Below are 19134 nucleotides of genomic sequence, written 5' to 3' on the forward strand. Positions count from 1 at the left end.
TCAGTGCCCTCTTCACAGCCCAAAATGTGTATTTACTAATCTTACAGTTCCAAGCTGTTATTTTCATTTTTCATTACCTATCCTTATTCAGTTAAGAAATAGCTCTGAAAAATGTTAACACCAGGACAACCTTGATCTCCATCCTATCACAAACATTCCCTTTCTTTCATCCATCCTTCTAACCCTTTACAACCTAAAACACACTTAATCACCCCTTTCCGATTCAGGTGTCTCCCCACTTCCCTCTCGGTCCTGAAGGAGGGTCTTGGCCCAAAACATTGACTGTTTACTCTTTTCCATAGATATAGCCTGACCTGTGGAGTTCCTCCAGCACTATGTGTGTGTGTGTTGCTTAGTCACCCTGGATAAGTTTGGTCAAAGGGCCCATTTCTCTGCTGTATGACTATATACACTTACCTTCTCACTTTTCCAGTTCGAATAAAGGGTCACCAATCTAAAACATGAACTCTGTTCTTTCAGTAACATTTCCTGTGCTTTATGCTTTATTCCCAACCCACTCAGTACAAATCCTTGTGATAGAATCACATCATTCCAGTGAATTACTTTGCAGTGCCACTCATTGCTTCAAGGTGCACAGTTATTGTTGAACACTGTTTAGTTTGCATGCAAAGCTTTCCAAATTACAGCTAAGTACAACTTTTATCTGTTACATGAATATAAGTGCCAACAAATACTGTGAAGAATAATTTTATTTAAACTCAGGTATTAAATTATTGATAAATACATAAGCTTCTTATGTGTGCTGAGACCTTTGAGAAACATATTGTGTTTCGATCTCTTCTGAATGCCAGTGTGGTAATTGTCTGCATTTTTTTTTGGCACAGACTAGATGAAGTTCTTCCTGCCAACTTCCAACTTCATTCCGTGTCACAGTACTTTAGAAGTAGCAACTAAAATCACAGCACTTGTATGGCTGAATGAAGGATACTGAAAAGTGACATGGGGACCAGTCACTCTTCAGTGTGAATCTTGTAGATGGACTGTCCTGGGGCAAGTCATGTCAATAGTCAAAATGGATTTCAAATTCAGTTGGTCTGATTGCAAAATTACACTTTTGCAAGAAGCAGATTTAAATTAAGTTTCTAAGCGTCATAGAGCTCGCAGTTTGCTACTGTAGATGCAAGTGACACTAATTTTCTATTTTGTCTATGCTAACTTTTGCTTGTGTATTTTCAGCAATGAATTGGGGTAAATTTTATGGTGAGCACAGTTGAGGGAGTCCCTGCTGCAACTCACGGACAAGTTGCTGTTCAAACACTCTAAAAAAATCTTCTCTACTGATAAACATGCACAAAATGTTCCAATCATTGTTATGATAGTGTTTCGACCCAAAACATTAACAATTCCTATCACTCCCAGAGAGGATGTTTGACCTGCAGACTTCCCCCAACAGACTGTTTGTCGCTCCAGATTCCAGCATTTATACTCTTGTGTGTTCAGTTTCTAATTAAGTTAGCCTGTCAGAACCAAAATGTGTAGTAATCCAATTCCTCTGGCTATTTTGGAAGCTCTATATAATAGTGACTCAAACAACAATCTGGTCAAAAAGACCTCAGTGAATGCAACAAAGATTTAATGCAGGTTAAGCTGATGTCATAAAACACAGCAAGCAACTGCTCACTGCAGTCCTTGGACTTTCTGAAAAAAAGTTATCAATGGCTCACACAAAATGCTGGAGGAACTCAGTAGGCCAGCCAGTAGCTATGGAAAAAAGCGCAGTCGACATTTCGCACTGAGACCCTTGAGTCCTGTCGAAGAATCTCAGCCCAAAACATCAACTGTACTTTTTTCCTTAGATGCTGCCTCGCCTGCTGAGTTCCTCCAGCATTTTGTGTGTGTTGCTCGGATTTCCAGCATCTGCAGATTTTCTCTTGTTTATCAGTAGCTCATTTGGTTGGATCAAATTTACTTTTAGTCACAGGTTCCATAGTTGCATTGTCCTCATGGGTTAGCATGTCTCAGATTTTAGTTCCTGTGCTCTGGAGTGCAGAAGTCATAGATAAGGTCAGCACATCAGACCTCCCAGGTCTGCAGACCTTTGTGAGTGCACTGGGTGGTTGAAGGTCTAACATCTGCGTGTCCAAATCTGAGTCCGCTGGAGGCTGGAGGCCAAAAACGGTGACCTGTCTTGGGGTTAGAGGACTGTATATGTGTGTGTGGATGGGTGGGAGGGTGGGAGGAATGGGGTTTGTTTTGCTGTTGCTGTTTCCCGTTTCCTTGTGTTCTACAGTATGTTGCTCAGGCAAGCATTGTGTCCATGCTATGTTGGCGCTGGAATGCGTGGTGACATTCACGGGCTGCCCAGTACATCATCAGACTGTTGTTTGTTAACTTAAATGGTGCATTTTACTGTATGTTTTGATATACACATGATAAATGAATCTTAAATCTTGAAGCTCCTGCTCTGCTGCTGGGCTCAGCACTGAACCAAAAGGCCAGATACATTAACCACTTCGTAATTAATGCCAGCCGTGGCTTTTCGAACATGTGCATTCCCATTCACTTGGGAGCTGCTGCCTCCCCATACCAGAGACCTCAGGTTCAATCCTAACTTCAGGTGCTGTCTATTAGGAGTTTGATCATTCTCCCTGTGATCACGTGGGTTTCCTCTGGGTAGTCTCTGTTATGGTCCAGTCCATGAAGTCCGCATTCTGGTTCGTCCGTCGATTCCTTATTCTGGGTTTTCCTGTTTTCCCTTGTTCCATTGGGTGCCTTAATTGAGGCACCTGATTCTCATTTTGCGCTGGACTGTTCCCTTCCCTTTCCTTCTGAAGCCTTGCCTGCATCCCCGTCAAGTTCAACCGCCGGAGTGAGACTGGAGCCTTGCCACGCCAACAAAAGGAGCTATCTGTCGTTGAGTTTGGAACTATCTCTTTGTGTCCCCGTGTTTAGTGTCCGTCTCAAAGAAGAGTCCCGGCCTTAAGTCCTGTTCCCAAGGAGGGGTCCTGATTCTGTGTTCTGTGTTCCTGTGTTCCTGTGTTCAAAGACCAAGTGCAAGCACATTGTTCCAGCCCTGTCCAAGTCTGAGCTTCGTGTCCTCTTCCAATCCATGTGCCTCTTCCAGTCCAGGAGTTCCTCGCCCAGCCCAGGAGTTCCTCACCCAGCCCAGGAGTTCCTCACCCAGCCCAAGAGATGCTTGTCCAGCCCAGGAGTTCCTCGCCCAGCCCGGTGCTGGAGATTCCTCATCCTGTGTTGGAGATTCCTAGTCCTGCACTGGAGATTCCTAGTCCTGCACTGGAGATTCTTCGTCCTGTGCTGGAGATTCCTAGTCCTGCACTGGAGATTCCTCGTCCCGCACTTCATTTCCTTGTCCTGCACTGGATCGTCCCCATCCGAATCCTCAGCAGTCATCCTGGCCCTGCGTCCTAGAAAGCATCCCAGCCTTGTGCTCCAAGGAGGATTCCCAGCACCGTACCCAAGAGCCTAACCAAGCCGAGTCCAAGAGCCAAGCCATACCTAGTCTAAGAGCCACGACCTGCCCTGGAGTACCTCGTCCAGTCCATGTCCAAGGCTCTGAATGTCCAGTAAAAGTCCAAGGCTCTGTGTTCCTGTGTTCCAAGACCAATTCCAGACACCGTGTTCCATCCCTGTCCAAATCTGAGCTTCGTGTCCTCATCTAGTTCTGGTGCCTCACCCAGCCTGGTGCTGGAGATTCCTTGTCCTGTGCTGAGTTACCTCATCCTATGCTGGAGTACCTCATCCTGTCCTGTAGCCACGTCCTGTCCTTGCCAAAATCCTATTCCTGATTCCTTGCCAAGATCCTAGTCCCAAGTCCTAGCCTAGACCCAGGTTCCGAGTCCCAGCCAAGACCCAGGTTCCAGGTCCTTGTCCAGGCTCTGGTTCTGGAGTTCCGTGTTCCTAGTCCAGGCTCCTTGTTCCTAGTTCCCCGTCTGGGTCCTGTGCTTCTAGCCCAAGTCCTAGCCCAGGGCCTGTGTCAATGTCCAGAGTCGTTTCTTCCCTTTATTTCTTGACAAACCTAGTCCTGTTCCTAGTACCTCAGTGTCTGTGTCTTGCATTTGGGTCCGCCATCAACACCCACCTATGACAGTATCGTCTACAGGGACATGTGGATGTTATATTATTTGGTCACATATACATTTGCTCCAGCTTATAAACGAATGGTAGAATCTGGAGGGGAAATGACAAAAATGTGGGCAGAGCAAAATTAAAAAGGATTCACGTAGGATTAGTGTAAAAGAGAGTTTGATGGTCAGTGTGGACTTACTCGTGAGAAGCATAGTAGTGTAGCAGTTAGCATTACACTTTACAACTCCAGCAGTAGGATCAGTTCCTACCACTACCACAGTCTGTAAGGAGTTTGTATGTTCTTCCTATGACGGAATAGGATTCTTCTGGGTGCTCCAGTTTCCTCACACATTCCAAAGACATACGGGTTATGGTTAGTAAGTTGTGGCACTGGAACATAGTGGCACTTGTGGGCACATCCTCAGACTGTGTTGATTGTTGACACAAACAACGTATTTCATTATATGTTTTGAGTTTCAGTGTACATGTGACCAATGAAACTAATCTGAAATCTCTTTATGTCTCAATGACACACTTGAAGCCAGTTCATCAGATTGGGATAAAAGAATGCAGGTTAATGGTTGATTTATTTTTCTTTACAGTCTCTTAACTTCTCAGACTTTAAATTGTTCTTAATTATATTAATTATCCTTAAGATTCTTTTTCCAATCATTCAAGACTATTTGAACTTGCTTATGTCTTGAATAATCTCCTATTGAAAAACATTTCACAGGACCGAACTATCAAGAGGCCATTTATACTGTGATGGGCAGGGCCTTAGGACACACCACTTGAGGACCAGCTCATGCTATGACTGCTTCTTGGGTGAGAGAGTCATCTTGGACAGTCTCTCTATCCTAGCCAGGTTAGTCCCGGTTGAAGGAAATCCTAATTATATCGGTATTTCAATTCTAATCACTGCTGTAATCCATGAAATCCATGTAATCCATTATATCTATGGTATTCTTTGGGACTGCTATTCAGATTTGAAAAAGAAGATGTAACTGGGAGTAATTGTGTCATAATCATGGTCATGGCCATAGTCAGATAGAACCATAGGACCATAGAACATTACAGCACAGAAACAGGCCTTTTGGCCCTTCTTGTCTGTGCCGAATCATTTTTCTGCCTGGTCCCACTAACCTGCACACGGACCATATCCCTCCATACACCTCTCGTCCATGTACCTGTCCAAGTTTTTCTTAAATGTTAAAAGTGAGCCCGCATTTACCACTTCATCTGGCAGCTCATTCCACATTCCTACCACTCTCTGTGTGAAGAAGCCCTTCCTAATGTTCCCTTTAAACTTTTCCTCCTTCACCCTTAACTCACGTCCTCTGGTGTTTTTCTCCCCCAGCCTCAGTGGAAAAAGCCTGCTTGCATTCACTCTATCTATACCCATCATAATTTTATATATCTCTATCAGATCTCCCCTCATTCTTCTACGCTCCAGGGAATAAAGTCCTAACCTATTTAACCTTTTTCTGTAACTCAGTTTCTCAAATCCCGGCAACATCCTTGTAAACCTTCTCTGCACTCTTCCAACCTTATTAATATTCTTCCTGTAATTTGGTGACCAAAACTGCACACAATACTCCAAATTTGGCCCCACCAATGCCTTATACAATTTCATCATAACATTCCAACTCTTAAACTCAATACTTTGATTTATAAAGGCCAATGTACTAAATGCTCTCTTTATGACCCTATCTACCTGTGACGCCACTTTTAGGGAATTTTGTATCTGTATTCCCAGATCCCTCTGTTCCACTGCACTCCTCAGTGCCTTACCATTTACCTTGTATATTCTACCTTGGCCTGTCCTTCCAAAGTGCAATACCTCACATTTGTCCCTATTAACCTCCATTTGCCATTTTTCAGCCCATTTTTTCAGCTGGTCCAAATCCCTCTGCAAGCTTTGAAAACCTTCCTCACTGTCCACTACACCTCCAATCTTTGTATCATCAGCAAATTTGCTGATCCAATTTACCACATTATCATTCAGATCATTGATATAGATGACAAATAACAATGGACCCAGCACTGATCCCTGTGGCACACCACTAGTCACAGGCCTTAAAGAAATTTGGAAATTTGTTTTGCATGAAATATTCTGGAGACAAAGATAGCAGAAAACAAATTTAAAGAGGGAGAATAAATATTGAAGATGTTGTTTGTATATAAAGAGAGCAAACCAGAAGAATATGAAGGGAAGATGATTGTATCTAGGAATAAGGGAATCTGGAGCAATATAAAAGGTGTTGAGGAACTCAGCAGGTAAAGCAACATCTATAGAGAGAAATGGACAATTGATATTTCAGGCCAAGACCCTTCATTCAAGCGTTCATTATTTATTTCAAGGGGAATAGAATATAAAACCAAGAAAATAATGCTGAAGCTTTATAAGATACTTGTCAAGCTGCATTTGGAGTATTGTCAACAGTTTTGGGCCCCTTATTTCAGAAAGGATGTATTGTTATTGGAGAGAGTCCAGAAGAGGTTTATGAGGATGATTCTGGGAATAAGGGAGTTAACATATGAGTAGAATTTGGCAGCTTTGGGCTTGTACTCACTGGAATTTTGAAGAATGCATGGGATCTCATTGAAACCTACCAAATGTAGAAAGGACTAGCTAAGGTGGATGTGGAGAGGATGTTTCCTCTGGTGGAGGTATCCAGAACTAGAGGGAACAGTCTCAAAACTGAGGGGCAACCTTTTAGAACAGAAGTGAGAAAGACCTTTTTTTGGGGAAAGAATGGTGAATCTGTGGAATGCTGTGGAGACCAAGCCTGTGGGTATATTCAAAGCAGAAGTTGATAGGTTCCTGATTGGTTGGGGCATCAAGAGATATGGTGAAAGGGCAGGTGTATGGGGTTCAATGGGATCCGGGATCAGCCATGATGAAATGGCAGAGTGGACTCGATGGGCTGAATGGCCTAATTCTGCTCGTCTGTCTTGTGGTCTTATGGTCTTAAGAAACTTCAACTGTTCCTTTCCCTGAATATGAAAAGTTCCAAAATAATTAAAGAAAAAAAAACTTCTTTTCAAGTACAGTGTTTGGCAAAGAGGCAAAAATTATTCAATATATCACTAGACATTTATTAAATTTACTTAGAAATCAGTAAACTCATTCAGCGTATCTAATGCATTTTTAATGTATCTGTTCTCTTTAAAATTTGCATGATTAGCAAGTTGTGGTTTTCCATTTTCCATGAACATTACCATCTTTGTGATACCGATAATCTTCCATCTGATCCTTTGCAGTCTTGTTTGTACAGATGATTTTCTGCATGGCCATTTCATTCCATAAGGTTTTGCTGATCTTCAAACTGATCCATTGCCACACACAAGGTTCTGCTGAACTTCTTCCTGATTCCCGTTAGCCCAACAAACAATATGCTGGAAAGACACAGCTAGCTGAACAGCATCGGTGGGAGGAAAGGAACTATTTACATTTCTAGTCAAAACCCTGCTGACGTGATGCGTCAACGTTTTTCTTTTCTCTCACAATTTCTGCTTGATTTTCTGATTTCTTCCAGCAATTGGTTGTTGCTTCAGGTACCAGCATCAGCTGTCTCTGATGTCTCCTCTGGGCTTCCTATAAGACCATAAGACCATAAGACCATAAGACCATAAGACAAAGGAGAAGAATTAGACTCTCTGGCCCATTGAGTCTACTCCGCCATTCTATGGGTGATTTATTATTCCTTTCAACCCCACTCTCTGGCTTTCTCCCTGTAACCTTTGACACTCTTACTAATCAGAATCTACCTCCATCTTAAATATACCCAATGAATTAGCCTCCACAGCCGTCTGTGGCAATGAATTCCACAGATTCACCACCCCCTGGATAAAGAGCTTCCTCATCATCTCTGTTCCAAATTCTCCCACTGTAGGAAACATTCTTTCTATCTATACCAAACACTATAGTCCATGAGGTTCTGGTGACCTTCTCCTCCATTCACTGCTGTCCATGAGGTTCTGGTGACCTTCTCCTCCATTCACTGCTGTCCACGAGGTTCTGGTGATCTGCTTCCTGACACTCTGTAATCTGTGTGATGCTTAATCCATTTCAGTTATTGTGTTAAAAACAGAGCAGGCTTCTGACACCTGGTGATCTATTCTCGCTCATATTCTCTTTCTGTTCTTTTGTAGTAATTGGTAATTGGGTTATTATTGTCACAAGCACCTGAGCTAAAACATTTGCATAGACCATAAGACTACAAGATATAAAAGCAGAATTAGGCCATTTTGTCCATTAAGTCTGCTCCACCATTTCATCATGGCTGATCTATTTCCCTTTCAACCCCATTCTCCTCATAAACTTTCACGTCCTGAATACTCAAGAGCCAATCAAACTTTGTCTTAAATGCATCCAGTGACCCGGCCTTCACAGCTGCCAGTGGCAATAAATTCCACAGACTCGCCAACCTCTGGGTAAAGAAATTCTTCCTCAACTCCGTTCTAAATTGACGTTCCTCCGTTTTGAGCCTGTGCCCTCTGGTCCTAGACTCACCCACCAAAGGAAACATTTACTCTATCTAGGCCATTCAACATTCAACCGGGTTCAATGAGAACCACCCCCCCCCACCCCATTCTTCTAAATTCCAGTGAGTACGGGCTCAGACCCTTCAATCGCTGCTCATATGTTAATTTTCATTCCCGGAGTCATTCTCGTGGAATTCCTCTAAATCCTCTCCAATGTCAGCATATTTTGCAGACCATCCAGCTCGATCATTCCATATTTAAGTACATTGAAGTAATACAAAAGGAAAAAAGAAGAGAGAATGCAGAACATGATATAACAGTCACAGAGAATGTGAAGTGCAAGTAGACAAATAAGGTAAAATAAACATGATGAGGTAGATTGAGAAATCATGAGTTTATCTTTATCACTTAAGAGTCCAAGAATCCAAGAAAACAATCGTCTTATAACAGTGGGGTTGAAGCTGTTCGTGAGCCTGATGGTATATGTCTCAAACTTCTCTATCTTCTGCCCAGTGAGAGGGGGAGAAGAAAGAATGTCCTAGTTAGGAGATGTCCTTGATTGTCTTAGTTGCTTTCACAAGGGAACAGGATGTTTGGACAGAGGTGGTTAGTGGTCTAGAGAATATTCATGTAGTCTAATAAAATTTTTATTCTTTCTGGAGAGATAAATTCTATCCTTAATTACTCCAAGACAACATTTTCTCTCTGCGAGTAATAACATTATGCTCCATAAACTATTGTACCACTGACTGAGAATCTGATTCTGCATAGAGCCTAATTTTGGTGTTGATTGTTTGAGAATATGTACGGCATTTAATTCAACTATTTAATTCCAACACTGGGGAGTGAAATGTAGGAACAAGGTAGAGGAAGGTTTGAGCGTGATTTCAAAATACTGGCACCCAGCTGAGAAGTGAAAGGAGTGGAGAAGAATCACTAAAACAATAAGATAATTCACAAGCATATTATTTGGAAACATTAATGAAGAGTTTGGGAACATTCTGTGAGAGAACAGAAGTAGCAAATTGAGGATGAATTGGAGATAATCATGAGCAATAGAGCATAACTAAAACTAGGAATTTACTTGCCAAGGCCCAAATTCTCAGGATCACTGCAAGGCTGATGGGCTATTTTGTCAATGAAATGGAGAAGTAATCTTAAAAAGAAACTTGCACTGGGCTAGACAAAATGAAGACAGCATTTTTTCTGAAAGACAGGATGCAGGCTGAAGGATATGTCAGCTGTGGTAGCTGCCTTCTGTAAAGTATTTCTCAAACACATGGATATCAACACTTTTAGACATGGATTGTTTGACCTAAAATATAAAATAATAGAATTTCTTCGTCATTCTGTGAGAAAGGATAGTTTACTTAGCAGGGTTGAATTTCGGGCCAGTCATGAGTTTTCCCTAGTTGTTCTTTGTACTTCAAATGGTCATGGATTAAAATGCTCAAATGTTTGCCTTGCTGAAAACAATGGTCTTAGAGTGCAATGCTATCTTCATTCTTCTTAAATCCTGACAACTCTGCCTTGGTTTCAATCTGTATAGAGTTCAACTGCCCATAACAGATGGTTCTAAAAGGATTCAATGCCCTATTTGGAAGTGGCTTTGTGAAGATGGTTTGGATGGAAAGATATTTGTAGAGTTTGTTCTCAGGCCATGATCCTGGTTGCCAAACTACTGAAGACTTTATATCCTCTGATGAATTATTAACCTTGCCTGATTTTTCTGTGGGTACATGTGACCAACCTTTTCCAGTCCCAGGAATCTTGGGGCCATTTGAGAAAAATGAAGGCTAAATTCTTTAAGAGAAAATAAATAGAAATGTAGTTAAGCTGAATGACGTTAACAAACAGAAGGTCAAAGCTGGAAATAATAACTGCCACTGGTTATCTTCATAATTTTCAACTCCTTTCCCATGCAGATCTCACGTCTGCCTCCCCATCTCCTTATTTGTCTCCTGTCTCCCAAACTACATCCTCCCCTTCCTTTCCCCCACCACTGGTATCATTATCTTCAACCATCTAGCTCATTTGTATGCTCCAGGATCCAGTCCCTGAATCTTTCTATCTCTTCACCTTCATGATTTCCTTTAAAAACAACTTTGATCAAGTGGCAATTCATTTCCTCTTGTAACCTTTATTTTTATTACATCTCTATGAAATGTACTGAAGCATATCCACTGAAAGAGTTGGTCATTGATTTCAAGAAGTGGGGGGGGGGCGGATTCATATTCTTCTGTCTATATCAGTGGTGTAATGTTTGAGAGGGTTGAGAGCTTCAATCTCCCATGAGTGTACACCACCCATAGCCTCTTCTGGCCCAACCAGGTAGACACCATGGTCAAGAAAGCTCACCAATGCTTCCACTTCCTCAGGAGGCAAAATAAATTTGGCATGTTTCCTTCAACCCTTAATTTTTTATCAACGTACCATAAAAGCATCCTATCTGGGTTTTAACAACTTGATTTGGTGACTGCTTTGCGCGTGACTGCAAGAAAATACACAGAGTGGTGGACACAACTCAGCACATCCCTGAAAAAAGCCTCCCCTCCATGGACTCTGTCTGTAATTCCTGCTGCCTCAGTAAAACAGCCAACATAATTAAAGAGCCCATGTAGCCTGGATATTTTCTCTTCTCCCTTCTCCCATCAGGCAGAAGATACAAAAGCCTGAAAGCATACCACCAGGCTGAAGGACAGGTTCGATCCTGCTGTTATGACGCTATTAAACTGTTATTTAGTATAAAATATAGACTCCTGACCTCAAAATCTACCTTCTTATGATCTTGCAGTTTACCGTTTACCTATATTTTACTTGCTCTGTAGCTGTAACACTTTATTCCACATTGTTATTATTTTACCTTGTTCTACCTTGATGCACTGTGTAATGATCTGATCAGTATAAAGAGTGTGCAAGACAAGCTTTTCACTGTACCTGGGGACATTTGACAGTAGTAAACCAGTTCCAATTGTAATTCCAATATAAACATTCCTTGATGTTACACAGACAAGTGTGAGGTGTTGCATTTTGGAAGGACAAATCAAGGTAGGACATACACAGTAAATGGTAGGGCACTGAGGAGTGTAGAGGAACAAAGGGATCTGGGAGTTCAGATACATAATTCCCTGAAAGTGGCATCACCAGTAGACAGGGTTGTAAAGAAAGCTTTTGGCATCCTGGCATTCATAAACTGAAGTATTGAGTATAGGATTTGGGATGTTATGGTAAGATTGTATAAGACATTGGTGAGGCCAAATTTGGAGCATTGTGTGCAGTCTGGTCACCTAATTTTAGGAAGGATATCAGTAAGATTGAAAGAGTACGGAGAAGATTTACTAGGATGTTGCCAGGTCTTCAGGAGTTGAGTTACAGGGAAAGATTGAACAGGTTAGGACTTTATTGCTTGGAGCATAGAAGAATGAGGGGGGATTTGATAGAGGTTTACAAAATTATGAGGGGTATAGATAGAGTAAATGCGAGTAGGCTCTTTCCATTTAGATGAGGAGAGATAAATACGAGAGGACATGGCTTTAGGGTGAAAGGGGAAAGGTTTAGGGGGAACACTGGGGAAACTTCTTACTTCTTCACTCAGAGAGTCGTGGGAGTGTGGAACGAGCTGCCATCTGATGTGATAAATGTGGGCTCATTCTTAAGTTTTAAGAGTAAATTGAATAGGTACATGGATGGGAGAGGTCTGGAGGGTTATGGACTGGGTGCAGGTCAATGGGACTAGTGGAATAAAGTTTCGGCACAGACTAGAAGGGCCAAATGGCCTCTTTTCTGTGCTGTAGTGTTCTATGGTTCTATGTGATTAAAGTGCCAGGTCAGAATAAAGCAGGCTGTACCCCAGAAACAAAATCATGCATTTTTCATTACATGTTCAACCTTCGCTATAAAACTGTGTGTCACCTGACTTACTGGAAGAGACGAAGTAACATCATTTAATAATGTGATGAACACAGAGATATAAACCTAGGCTTAGATGTTTGTCATAAACCATTTGAGTTTCTGTTTTCATCTCAGCTCCATAGTGGTTATTATCTTGTAATCATTGCCAGGTACTCCTGTGTTTCTATAGTATTGCTTTGTATTTCTAGATGTGCTAACAGTTCTTGCAGATCAATTATTGATATACTTTAAACACACTTCAAATAATAGACACAAAATGCTGGAGGAACTCAGAAGGCCAGGCAGCATCTATGGAAAAAGGTACAGTTGACGTTTTGGGCCGAAACTTCCACTGCACTATTTTCCACAGAAGCTGCCTGGCCTGCTGAGTTCCTCCAGCATTTTGTGTGGGTTGCTCGGATTTCCAGCATCTGCAAATTTTCTCTTTGCGATTTAAATAATAGAAGCAGTTTCCTAATACAACCAAGAAATCTTTCCTGATGTTTTCTTCCTATAACTAACTTATGCTGTCTGTGGACATTGATGCCTTGGATGTGTCAGCTAAGTGGATGCACTTCATTATGAGCCTGGGGATGTCCGTTCAGTTGCTGTTATGTCACTTGGCTCAGAAGGTCACCTGCAGACCAGAATGGAAATGAAAAACCCAAGCCTGAGGGATAATACGCTTTCACACATGACTCATCAGGTACACTGTGCATCAGGGAGTAACTGAGTGAAAAGGATTACATTTTGCAACACCCTAACTGAAGCAAAATGAGGATAATTTACACAGAATTTTACCACAAGGCGCTAAGCTTAGCAAGACAATGTCAATGTTTGCTCCCCATCCATCTCCAACTCATTTATTACAGCACTTTCAACATAACCTTCCATTCCTTTCTCCTTCTTGTCTCATTTTCCATTTAATATACCTATGGAATTCACCTGCCACTTAACACTAAATTCCACATTCTAACCACTCCTAACATATTCACCCTGAACTTCCCAAAGGATTATTTCATACCTATTGTACCAAACAGTTTGGAGTTAATCCTCAAAAATGGTGTCTGATAATATAGAACTTAATCTGTAAACTTTGATTCCATATGCAGTTGCTGATTTTACTCAACCAGCTTTCACAGGAGTCCAAAGTCTAATTAAATAGATCTAGACAATAGCTGAACTGCATTTCCTTCCTCGTTCTCCAATTGGGACAGGTTATGCTCTCTGTAACTGCCAGAGAGCAGTACAGCACTGATTCACTGGGTTGGTTCTGGTCTAGAGAGATATGAAGAGGGATTCAATGGATAGGGATGACATTCTTTTGGAGTATGAGGGAAGATCTCATAAAAATTTACCAAGTTGTTAATGGAACTGAAGGACTAGATATAGAGCAGTGCCGGAAGTCCATAGCTACACACAAAATACTGGAGGAACTACAGATCAGGCAGCATCTACAGAGGAGAGTAAAAAGTCAACGTCACTGGCCAACACCCATCTTAGGATCATTCTTTCACTGTGGAGTGTGGGACCTGAAGGCACAGTTTGTGGATAAGTGATAGATCAATTTAGACTGAACTGAAGAAAAGTTCCTTCCAGTAATTGATGACGATCCTTTGAGATACCAGTGCAAGCTCAGACATTGAGCTTTTCCAAAATACAGATCGATGGACTTCTGTATGTTAAATAAATTAAAATATACAGGGGTAGTGTAGGAAATTATGCTGAGGAGAATGATTATCAATGATAAATGGTTCAAAAGGATAGATAGCTTTTGCCTGATTTTCTTCATTAAGCTGTTATGTCTCCAGTTGCAATCTTAGTGCCACCTTCAATGCGCTCACAGAGTTTGAGGAGGAATGGTTGTGGTTTTACTAGTCAATCAAGGTAAGTGTTAACAACTAAATTCCCATTAGTAAGAGTTGTTCACCAACAGTTTACCATTGAGATTCAACTAATTCAATAACCAACGTGATGAAAACAATCCTCTTGTTATTGACTAGATTTCACACTGTAATGTCAGAATCCAAGTGCAGAAGAAAGACAGACTCCAATGTAGAGATGGTGTTCAGAGTTTATTCATAAGAATTACAACAGAACATTGGTGGTTCAGCCAATCGACACTGCAAGACGTAACATTCTCAAAACTAAGACCCCACAATAAGCTCTAATCAGGCATCTGCACAAGTAATATAAGTAACATGGAATTCTTGAGGCTATCAAAATAAACCTAAGTTAAACAGAGGCTGCATTACAAAGACCAAGTCGCTCGTGAAAAAAAAACACAAGGAACTCTAAAAGGTTAATAATTCTCATTCAACAACAATTAACCAATTCAAGTGCTCTAAACATCCCAGAACTCAACCCTCTCCGGCTACCCGTCCAAGCCTGAAGAGCTCATTATAGTAGATTTCCACTGATTGCCAGGGACATGTGGCTTTTGGGTTGTATGCGGAATTCTGTGGCATGATGTTACATGGACCACAGAATCAGAAGCTGTGTATTATTGATTTGGTTAAAAACTAAAATCCAAGCAATGAGCCAGCAATATGCATCACTAACCTCTTTTTCAATTTTCACCAGAACTGTTACATCGAATTTTTGTATTGGATTTGGAGGAAAATCCCACTTCATTAATTGTTACTACTGGAAAATAGATAGTAGAAACCTAGCACCCAACATGACTCCAATACTATGGTTGTAGCGTACTTTCAGGGTTCTATAAAGTTTATCCTTATAGCTCATACTTGTACTCAGTCAGGTTGAAAATATATCAGTTTATCATGTGGAAGAGCTGTAATAATATCTCTTCCTCTCTTGTCCCTTGTGGTCTCCCTGTTCTATTTTGGTGGACTACATTCACACACGACACTGTCGTTGACGTCAATACAGCACTGAGTTTTCATTTTCTAGGATGTTACTGGCAGGTTCAATCAGTCTCACTGGTAATCGAAGAAGGCAAATCAGTTTGAAATATTCATCCCAACTTACCTCCGGGTCCAGACAGCAACATAACATAATGGCTGAAAGTATGGGTGTTGAATGCATAACCAGTGCAGTCACCTTCACTTTCGTGAATTACAACACATAATAGATTAGTGGAATTTTGCATTTATACAACTAACAGGAATATGACACTTTTGGCTACCATGGCTAATGGCAGAAATGTGCACAAATTGCAAAAGTAAGCAGAGTTTATGATGCCAAATTCCTTCTTTAGTTAAAAGACAACATTTACACAAACAGATCTATGAAGCCTCGATCACAGAAGCCAAAATGCTGTACACGCTCCACAATGTAGCACACTACCAATTCTTATAACTTTGAAAGGATGCTGATCTGGTAGTTCTATATATAGCTGAGTGAGAATCAGGTTGCGAGAAACGAAAGATATCCAAAGCAGGCCAAAGTTTATCCCTACAACAATTTGAGTTAAATACATTGCCTTATGTTGCCTCTCCTTGCGACATTACTTGTGAGCGCTTAGGTTACTCCATCTCTTGTTTTTCTGCTGTAATTTTACATCTAAAGTGTTGCCTCACACGTTATGTGACATCCTTAAACTGTAAAATGTACTTTATAAATAAGTGTTCTTCTTTAGCTGAATTGTATTTTGGTACCAATTAAAGATCTTTACATTGCAACATTTCAGGATACACCATTCAAAAATTTTGTATTTCCTACAAGTTTCAACATTGAGTTCAAACAGTTTGTAAACAGATAAGTAATCAGAATAATAAAGTGTATATTGCATCCCTTGGAACAAATAAGAAATCTTCTACAAAAGACAAAAGCCATTTCAATGACATTAACCTATACATTTCACCTCAAATGAGTCTTGTGTCTGCACTGAGGAAAGCAATTGAAACTAGATCGTACATTTCAAGAAAACATGGCTCATGTCCTAATTTATTGATCTTGTGTTGATTCTGAGAAAGACCATCTTTAGGGCATTATTTGAGTCTTGAAACTTGGCCATGGACCCTTCAATACTAGGAGTCATATTGGTCAGGAACATCTATCCCATAGCAATTACTGAGCTCCGTTATGCACACGCATATTCCATTCTGACGAATCAAAGAAACAGAGCAAGTATTAATACCTTCAAAAGACAAGAAACTGCTATATCCAAAGAGCTGTAGAAAGAGCCAAAAGAAGGCCAAGAATTTATTTACCTTGCTATTGTCAAATTGTACAACAGTTCTTGGCGCCAGTACAATAAATCACATCATTAATTCATTTATTGAAATAATAATATGAGTCCTTGAATAAAAGCTTTGATTCAGAGGCCATAAATTCCTGGATACAGTTAACAGACCTATAGCTTATGTGAGAAATCTGCTTTGTGGAAATATATTCACTAGAGACCAGGCTTAATGTTGCCAGTAAACATATCTTATGTGACCTCTGACCCAAATTAATGAGAGTTGCCAAATAACTGATGACTTCCAGAGATCTTAAAGACTTGGTTAAAATTGCAGAATTTACCAGAGCAGTGAGACACTGGTAAACAAGACATTAATAAAACAGTTAAAAATGTTGCCCCATCTTGAATGGCTTCACATTGAAAAATATTAAATAATCTTGTTTCAATGTACTTCATTGATCATAAAACTGAGATGCAACTGCTTATGGTGAAGTAACATATTTGTTATGATTTGAGAGCATAGTGCCTATAACCTTTTAATTATTTGCACCTGGAAATCCAGGAGTTTCAGTGTTTATAATGTCAATTGGCTGACTGTTTCTCATTGCAATGTGACAGCAAGGAATGATACAAATAACTGCCCCATCTTAGGCCTCCCAGTGAGATAGATAACAGGGAAAAACAATGTTAGACACTGAGTATGCTTTTTTAATGTTTCATAATATGCCTGGTCTTAGAAGCAAAATTACTGTGTCAACATTATTGCTTCCATGTTAGCTGCACAAAAGCAGGGCAAGAATGTATTTAACTCTTAAATACATGGAAATGAAAAAGCATTGTGTGGGGAAAGGCACAATTTGCCTCTGTTCAACTCCTTTTGCATGTTTAAACTGCAGAGCCTTGAGTTTCTCAATATTTCAATGCTGAAGTACTTGTCATCCAATCAGCAGGAAATGCGATCAGCAATCAGCTCTTAAAGGAGAGCTGGCCACTAATTGACAGTAATTTTTGGACTCTTTAAGAAGCAAAGAGGGCACACAGTCTACAGTACAGATGTAGGTGAGTTTGCATAGGATGCACAGCCACGCATTTGGAGGCAACAAACTTCATGAACCGTCCTACTCACCCTGCATATCGACTGGTCATCCCACTCCCATCGGGGAAGAGGCTATATGGCATCTACGCCAGAACCATTGGCCTCAAAAACAGTTAAGTCCCCCAAACCATTGCCTCCACCCATTAACCCAACAAAACACCACTACATGCAATATATTTCACCTCATCTCACTAAATGTACACATAATCAGTCCATGTACTGTATATGACAGCTGTTTGTACATTGTATTAATTAGGATTGCTTTTATATTTATTATGTCCTTTGTGCTTACTGTATTTTTATGTTGCATCAGATCCAGAGTAACAAGCATTCCCTTCTTCCTTACACTTGCGTACTGAAGAATGACAATAAGCAATTTTGAATCTTGAATCTTGAATCTTCAAATTCCTATTGTTGATTTAGGAGCTGGACCAGGCTTTCAGAAGAGTCCACATGCTGAATTGAAGTGGCACTGCCATGAGAGCCAGGGTCAGTTAACATGGATCTAACCCCAGTGCAACCAAAGTTTAATAAACCTCACTCAACAGTTTAAAGTTTGTTGAGTAACTCACGAAAGACGGTGCCAGTATCTATTCTCCACTGCTACAATTCTCATAAGAAACACACACAGTTCTCACACACCCATGGCAACCATCCCCTACAAGCATATTGAGTTATGGCTTTCTTTCAGAAGGTACTCGTTGATGCATCCTGGAGAAAACTCGTTCCTTCCGACTCAGCAGTCGGTATGTCAGATATAACTTAGCTTCAGTGCCCCCAATCTTCCAAAACAAGTTTTCTCCTCGCCAAACTATTATATTAAGAAATTTCCAGCAGGACAGAGCAAAGACTTCAAGGAAGTCCTCAGATGCCTTTAGACGCAAAGGACTACATGGCCTAGGACCACCCATGTGCAAAAAAAGATTCCAAGCACTTCCCAAGTGTAAGTAACAAAAAAAATGTGCAAGCATCCAGTCAGTCCATGGTGCACCTCCTGCTCCACCTGTGGCAAGGAGAGTAGATTCCACAGTAGCCCCTTCAGACAGCTCAGAGCCTAAAGAACTGCAGTCATTTTTGATCTGGAGTGATTTCCTAAGAAGGTAATTGGGGCAGGACAAAAGATCTCCTTCCTAAAAGGGCAACAATAAAACAAGTTAATTTTTACAATAATCCAAGTAATTTCATGCTTTAAATCCAGACTGGGAGCTACACTGGCAATTCACTGAGTGGCAACGTGTTATAGTGCTCTTGATCTTCCAGCCCAAATAGTCGGAGATATGTAACTCCATACATTAACAGGGAAATCTGCTTGAATTGTGCACCGCTCTGCTGGGGATTGAGTGTGAGGCCCTGTCCTTCCTGCCACTCCAGCAGAAACCTGGTACAAACACCTGCCCTCCACACTACTCTAGGGACAAATCCTTATCTCCACTGACTCCCCCTCTGCAGCGTGTGACCCTTCTGC

The sequence above is a fragment of the Mobula hypostoma genome, chromosome 20, assembly GCF_963921235.1.
Source record: "Mobula hypostoma chromosome 20, sMobHyp1.1, whole genome shotgun sequence".
Taxonomy (NCBI): domain Eukaryota; kingdom Metazoa; phylum Chordata; class Chondrichthyes; order Myliobatiformes; family Myliobatidae; genus Mobula; species Mobula hypostoma.